At 38.3% G+C, this 8,386-nt stretch overlaps 1 pseudogene; it reads left to right on the top strand.

The window, feature by feature from the left end:
• Window positions 1–932: 932 nt before the first annotated feature.
• Window positions 933–2,523, top strand: LOC105881037 (ras-related GTP-binding protein D pseudogene; annotated as a pseudogene).
• The last annotated feature ends 5,863 nt before the right edge of the window (window positions 2,524–8,386 follow it).

The following is an 8,386-nucleotide window of genomic DNA, read 5'->3' on the forward strand; positions in this document are numbered from 1 at the left end:
AAGTCTTATCTCCTGTCTCAGAGTGTTAATATCTCTTGTTTTCTTGTTTTTAATACCTCTTGTTTTTCTCATTGCATTGGCCGGGACTTTTAGTATAGTCTGTTCTCTTCTAACAAGGATTATGCATTATTGAAAGACACCATGCTATGCAAAATCTTCCAATAAAAATCACAGGGCTTATACAAAAATAGGGTTAGGGTTACAACACTCAAAAACTTCATAAGTGACACATTAAAAAAAAAGATAGAAACCTAATAGAAATGAGATTGCAGATTTTCACATGTTAAATGGTTAAAAATACATAAATACTTCAATAACTATGACACTATACCTTGAAAAAAGATCTGAAGTAAGTTTGCAGACATGGGCAGTGGAAGGGCTGCAGCTTAGGAGGTCTTATAAAGTGGTAGGAGGGGAGTTATCTGAAATCAGGGGGTAATTTGTAATGCTAGATGTAAACAAGTGTGATTCGTAAACACAAGGTAAACTGAGGGAGCTAGTGGATGTTTGAAGAGTGTGTCTGTGTATGTTTGTGTGTGTGAACACAAACGGGTGTTTTGGGTATTCCTATGTGGTTTAATTCAGTTGAGTGTGGTGTCCTATGTTCAAACACGTGTTTGGGGTACTCTTATGTGGTTCAATTCAGCTGAGTATGCTTTCCTGTGTTCACTTACTGTTTCTCATGGATGAAATCATGCGTAAGTAAACACAAAATGCATGTTATACTCAAATTGTATTTGTATATTAACCATGTTGAAACAAATTTGTGTTTTCAAAATTTGCATTATAACAAAACCATTATACTGTAGTAAAACATAGTGGTGACAGTATCCTTGTCTAGTTTACAACTTTCTGGGAAATGTGTATATGCTTTCCCCACTAAAAAGTTCTTGCTATAGATTTTTGGTAGATAACTTTTATGAAGTTAAAAAATGTTTCATTCTGACTCCTCCGCCAGCAGGCGGGGCGGAGGAGGGGGCTTCGGGCGCGCCGGGAACCGCGGGACCCGGACCTGGGCGCCGCCCGCCGCGGGGAACGCGCGGCCCCGCTTCCGCCGGCTCCCGCGAAGCTTCGGACAAAACCCCAATTCAGAAATAGGTTGCAGGCGGCCGGCGAGGAGGCTCGGCCCTCACCCGGGACCCCCATCGCCCCCGGGACGGCCGGCTGGTGGGCGCGATGAGCCAGGTGCTGGGGAACCGCAGGTGCAGGACGCGGACGAGGAGGAGGAGGAGGAGGAGGAGGAGGATGAGCTGGTGGGGCTAGCGGACTACGGGGGACGGGCCCGACTCCTCGGACGCCGACCCGGACAGCGGGACGGAGGAGGGAGTTCTGGATTTCAGCGATCCCTTCAGCACGGAGGTGAAGCCGATAATCCTGCTCATGGGGCTGAGGAGAAGCGGCAAGCCGTCCATCCAGAAAGTCGTCTTTCACAAAATGTCTCCCAGCGAAACCCTGTTCCTGGAGAGCACTAACAAGATTTGCCGGGAAGACGTGTCCAACAGCTCCTTTGTCAATTTTCAGATTTGGGACTTCCCTGGACAGATTGACTTTTTTGACCCTACCTTTGACTACGAGATGATCTTCAGGGGAACAGGAGCACTCATATTCGTCATCGACTCCCAGGACGGTTACATGGAAGCCTTGGCCAGGCTGCACCTCACGGTGACCAGGGCCTACAAAATGAATACCGACATCAACTTCGCGGTGTTTATCCATAATGTGGATGGTCTGTCAGGTGACCACAAAATTGAAACCCAAAGAGATATTCACCAGAGGGCAAACGACGACCTTGCAGATGCTGGATTAGAAAAAATTCACCTCAGCTTTTATCTGACAAGCATATATGATCATTCAATATTTGAAGCTTTTAGTAAGGTGGTTCAGAAACTGATTCCACAGCTCCCAACTCTGGAGAATTTGCTAAACATCTTTATCTCAAATTCTGGAATTGAAAAGGCATTTCTATTTGATGTGGTCAGTAAAATTTATATTGCAACTGATAGTACTCCAGTGGATATGCAAACTTACGAGCTCTGCTGTGATATGATAGATGTGGTTATCGACATCTCTTGTTTTTATGGCCTCAAAGAAGATGGAGCAGGAACCCCCTACGACAAGGAATCAACAGCCATTATAAAGCTGAATAATACAACAGTTCTTTATTTAAAAGAGGTGACAAAGTTCCTGGCTCTCGTTTGCTTTGTCAGAGAGGAAAGCTTTGAAAGAAAAGGGCTTATTGACTATAATTTTCATTGCTTTCGGAAGGCCATCCATGAAGTTTTTGAGGTGAGGATGAAAGTAGTGAAATCTCGAAAAGTTCAGAATTGGCTACAGAAGAAAAAAGGAGCCACCCCTAATGGGACACCGAGAGTGCTGCTGTAGGTGAGGTTTCAGGAACAACTTTGAAATCAGACCTTTTTGATGAGGCTGCTGCGCCATGTTGCACTAAAGGAAGAGGAAGAAGGAGATTGGGACACGTGACATGGATTTGTTGTTAAAAAAAAATTCCTGCAACCCTCTTGATCTTTTTTAAATAAAGTAAGCACTTTGAAGCAAAAACTTGTATAATAACAATGAAGTGAAATCCACTGTACTTTCATTACACAAATGTAAACTTTTATGGTCTTTAGTCAGAAAACTCCCATGTGAGAACTGCCAGGAACTGTACATATTTTGCACTTTTTCATGTTTTTTTCTCATTGAACTGAACTTTGATAAAATGACTTTTCTAAGCTTTTTCTGTACTTGGTGTCAAGGACATGCATACTGTAGTCCATATCTATATGGCAATCAGAAATTAATCAAAAAGTGATGCATTGGGAATGACTTTTTGTAAATGTGGGGATCTTTGCTACTGATTGTTGAGAAAAATCATTTTTTCAGTGGAGCTGGAACAGATTGGGGCTGTAAGCTCCAGGAGCAATAAAAACTGGCCCCTATTTATAACGGGTGTAAACGGGAGTTTTGTAGAATATATTAAGCACCAGACTTATCTAAAAATTTCTATAGCCATGGCTGTTCTTCTCTGGTCAACAGATTTTATGAAGCTCTTTACCTCAACACGTATCTTCATAATCACTTTATGCAGAGCAGGTTATTTCTTTTTACTGTATTCTTTACAAATTTTGGGACCAGATTTCCAAAATGGCGCCGATCACTGGAGAGAAATAAAAATGTCATTAAACTGCAGGGTTTCTAGAGGATTTTCTGTACCTGTCACGCAGGGCAAAAGTAACATTAGAGGCCAAAAGTTGTCCCAAATGTAAGTGATTGGCAACTGCAGACTAACAAATATATATACAATTCTGGCACCTGTGAAATGGCCTGCTGTCATGCTACAATGAAAATGTTTGTTTAGTACCTGTTTTTTATTGCCCCATGCCCTCAGTGAATGGAGCAAACCTCAGATCTCCACCATGGAGCTTAATCCTGTTAGTGTCATTTGTTATTTAATACTTCCAAGTCTCTTTTTCATCTGTGGTTTCATCCGTGTACTCCGCCTCTTCCCATCTTATGATTGAACTAGAGCTCAACGTGCTACCAGCATGCTCTGCAAGGCTGAAGAGCCATTATGAAAGCCCCTAATGGTGGGAAGTGGGAAAAGGAGGGCCAGAGGAGGCATTACAGTTAACTGTGTGTAATTGTTTCTATGAAATTCTTTCACTCAATGTTTACTTTAGACTAGCAGGAAATTAAGAGAACTAAATCTACCCCTACAGCACATCATTCCAAGTAGGTAATTCTGTGTCCATCACAAAGGTTAGCCCCCAAAGGCATGTTTGTAAGACATTAGAAAATATTTTTTTTTTTAAAGCAGAGCCTCCTGGGGATATCAAAGCTGGTCCTAGCAAAATATATAAATCCCTAAAGCAACTTGTCCTTGAACCTTTCCCATTTCTATCAATGGCTTCTTTCTCTCCTCTCTCCTCCCTCTCCCTAAGTCCTATTCCTTTGAAGCTGATAACTGAAATTTAAGATGGTATCTGATTGGGGTTGAAGATTTGAGTCTTTGCATTTCAAAAGGAGATTTCTAAAAATCACTAAGGTGCCCTAACTCCTCAGCCTTCCTACTCAAAAGCCTGGATAGGCACCCAGAGTTCCCTGGTTTCCAGAGCTGTACCCTATTGGACCTTAGCCAACAAGCCTGGTTCTTAGGAGTTATTCTTATAAATCTAATTCTCTAATATTTTTTACAGAATGTTTCTCTTTGAATAGCAAATAAGAATCAGTTTTCTAATACAATTTTATCCTCAAGATAGAAACACTTGCCTATCTGATAAATCACACATTACTTAGATATATATATATTATTATAACCAGGTAGAGCCTCCATTTTTAAGCTGGGTATATGACGAGTTTTTGTTAAAATGTGCCTTAAAAAGCCTATTACTTCAAGAGCAAGTGATTCTTTGGGGGAAAGGCAAAAATAATCCTATGACATAGGACCCAAGTTCATGGTAGTAAGTGTACTCTTTGATTAATCACACGCTAGCATAGATAACTGCCTCAAACCTTGTAAGTGTGCCAATGACCCTTAATACAAAAAAGATACAGGAGTTATATCTAAGTGTTCAGTTTCTCAAGTCTGTGGTATTGGAATTGCAGCATGTGTTTTTGAAGGAATATAAATCAAAAACTGGTTGACATTCACAAACAGTGTTATTTTCTGAACATAATATATTTTGGACCCCTAAATAGAAAGTGACTAAAATCACAGCAATATTGTTATGTATGGGTTGTCAACTCTGTGTGAAACTTACTCCAGAAAAACAGCTGAACTGTCTTGATTATTAAAGTATGGTATGCATTCAAAAAAAAATGTTTCATTCTATCCTTAGTTCTGTAAGTTCCTTTACCATAAAGAGATCGTATCTTTGGTCTATTAATGTAAAAATTATATTGACAAAATTTTCTGGTACTAAAGTATTCTTTTATCCCTGGGGTAGACCCTATTTGGTCACGATGTGTTAAATTCTCTTATACAGTTGAATTCAGCTAACTAATAGTATGTTAAGAATTATTATATCAGTAGTCTTTGAATTTTAATTTTTTAATAATGTACTTAACTGATTTTGATATCAAGTCTATGAGAGCCTTGTAACATGAGTTTCTCTGCAAAAATTTGTACAAGATAGGGGTTAACAATTCTTTGAAAGTCAGTAAACTCAGCCATAAAAACGTCTGGGCCTTGTGATCATTTGAAGAGAAGTTTTTTCATTATTATTTTATTTCTTTAATGTGATTAGTTTAATCAAGTTTTCCAATTTTTGTGCCAGTTTTGGCATTTTATATTTTCCCAAATTGATTCAATTTGTGTAGGTTTTTAAAATTTTCTTTATTACTGACTGTTCTCCTAGTATGTATCCAATGGATAAATCTAATTTTCTTGATGTAATTTTTCTACTGGTTGTTGGAAGATTTCACATTATATTTTTATGGCTTTTGAATGTCTCTAGTTTCACATAGATATAAACCAAGACTGTTTGATAAGGGGAAGTGTTTCAGATCTGGATTCAGAGGTGGAAGTTTCACTGGATCTTTGAATATTGGGAATATATAACATTCTTGCATACATACAAAGTTAGGAATTAGCAGGCCTTCTGGTGGGGTTACTTATATAGGTGCAAGGGATTGATCTCTAAGCATCACAGGTTTTAAAAGGGTAATGAACATCTTGGAGGCCAACTTTATCTCAGAGGGAGTATAGGCTGTGATTAGGAAAACTAACAATATTTGAATGTATCATATAACCTAAATATTTTCTCATGACAACAATGGATTAAAAGCCAGAAAGTTTTCCCCAAATTTCTTGGATTATATGAGTTATGGCAAGTTTATACAAACAAAGTGATATGTGGAACCTCAAAATAATGATTGAGATTGAATCTCACTATCTTAGTGGTAAGAAGTAAACCAGGTATACTTTGACTTAAAAAAAAAAAAACAAACTAAGAAATACACCATTTCTTTCACCCAAGTGAATGGAGCAAATTCATATGTAAGTTATTGATGTGTCTATAACTACCTATTATTCATAGATAGATACACAGATAGATAGATCATTTCCTTCTATAGGTTCCCATTGCATTAATAGCCTGTATCAGTTTATTCATCATTTATATTCATGAATTCTCTTCCCTGCCCACCTAAGTTTTAAGTACCTCAGTCGCTAACATTTAACCATTTTTCAGCCATTGACTACAGACGTAAGCCTTTCCTTCTTTGGTCATGAATCATCTGCTTAACGGTCATTCGCACAGTCATCTGTATAATGAAGGAGCAGTGTTGATGCTTCCTATGATATCTTCCAAATCTAATGTTCTGGAACTCTGTGGCTATAGTGATGGAAAGAAGGTGCTCAAAATAGTACTTATTTCAATTATCGCTTAGTGGCAGGATAAGCTGGACATGAAAGGTCATTAGTGTTCTCTTTGTGTAAATGTCATGGTCCTCACAGTAAACTTGGAATCACGGAAGTAATAGGTTTCCACACTGAGAGAAATTCATTGCCACCGAGCTGAGAGACTCCTGAGAGAATGAAACTAATCCTAAGATCTGAAAGTCCTTTAGCAATTGAAATTTTATCCACAAGTATTGTGTTCAGTGCTTTGGATAATACAATACATTTGTCAACATAGGCTTACTTATGCTACAGAAATAAGCATCCTCCAAATATAAGAGGATTAAAACAGCAAAAATGTATTTTTTTCATTCATGATACACATCAATCGCATGTAGGCTGGGGGGAATCTTCTGTGTATCATCCTCACTCAGAGAACCATGCCAAGTGAAGCTCCAGCTCTGTGCTTTCATAATTGCTGAGCCAGAAAAAGAGAATATGATGGATCATATCCTGGTTCTTAAAGTTTTCACTTGGAAATTGCAAACATACTTTTCATTCACATTTAATTGACCAATAAGTGATAAGGCTGGACTTAACTTCAAGAGGGCAAAAAGTATCATCTACTTCCTACTATGTCTGCATTGATGTTCTGCAATGAACATCAGAAATGTTCATTGAATAGCTATAATGACTACCATATTTGGTGATGAATATGAGATAATACATGCTTTCAAGGAGCTCTAAGTTTATGATTCATGCTCACAAATAACTATATAGCAAGGGATAATATAATAAATGCCAAAAGAGAAATGAAACAAAGTATTGTGGGGATTTAGAGACGAAAGAGATCTATTTGGGCATGGTGATCTGACAGATACCATTCCCTTCTATAAGCTTCTTTTACTTCCAGTTTGTGGGACCAAGCTAATCTTTATGGTGATCATTTCCATTATCTATATATTAGACTTCAAATACTTCACACAATATATAAACACAAAGATTTCCAGGTGCACTGCAAAGGAGATGTAAAAAAAAAATGTGTGACCTGGTTAGAAGACCTATCAGTCAGTCATTGGGTTTGATCTCTGATTTAGCTTAGGAGAAAGAATAAATTTTAGGTTAATGTATATAATTCAGTTCAACTGCGGTTATTGTGATTATTTGGTAGTTTCCGTCTATTTCAAACTTTCTTCCAAAAATGTGGAGTCATATCTGAAATGTTTCCTACCAACACTGGCAAAGTAAAAGTGAACCTCATAGTAAAGTTTTCAGGAATGGTCGTTAGACCTTGGGCATCAAAGCTGATTACATTTTGAAGCTTTCCATTTTCAGTACAGTGTTCACCGAATTACTGCTCAATTTCTTTTAATCATGCTCTGAGAACTTCTTAGTGGATTTGAATCAAGGCAAGTTTTATTTATTCATTTTTCAATTATGGGGCTATTAGAATGTTAATTCCAAGCCTCATTTATGTGGAACTTCTTAGATGGTTTTGCTTTTATTTGTGGATTCCTAATTCTCTCATTATTTTGTAACCCTTGATAATGCTTAGCTGAGTACCCAGCCAATTCATGTTCTCCAGTTCTGATTTACTTCGACTGATGATGCTTACTTCAAATTACCCTTACCAGACATAAGTGTACCTAAGTTTCCTCAGCTCATAAAATCCCAATCCCAGTCCCAGTTTGCTTCAATAGAGTGAGCTATATAAATGCCAAAGTTCCTCTATGACACCTTTGAATGCACATTCTCATTGCTACTATTTGTCTGTGTATATGTTCCTCACAGATAGATGCTGCAAAGAAAATTTCCCAAGAATTTCTGTAGCCATTCTATTTGGCTACCTTTATTCTTCACTTCCTGCTTGTGAACAACCGTAAGTTCAGCCTAAGGCGAGTGCTTAGGACCCTCTCAGGACATCCCTGAGCACATACACAGCCCTGGAAATACATACAGCCGGACACATGGGCATGGTCATCTAGATTTCTAATAACATATCAGAACTTTTGAAAGCCCCTCTGTGGACATCTCATTCCCCAGCTT

The sequence above is a fragment of the Microcebus murinus genome, chromosome X, assembly GCF_040939455.1.
Source record: "Microcebus murinus isolate Inina chromosome X, M.murinus_Inina_mat1.0, whole genome shotgun sequence".
NCBI classification, from domain to species: domain Eukaryota; kingdom Metazoa; phylum Chordata; class Mammalia; order Primates; family Cheirogaleidae; genus Microcebus; species Microcebus murinus.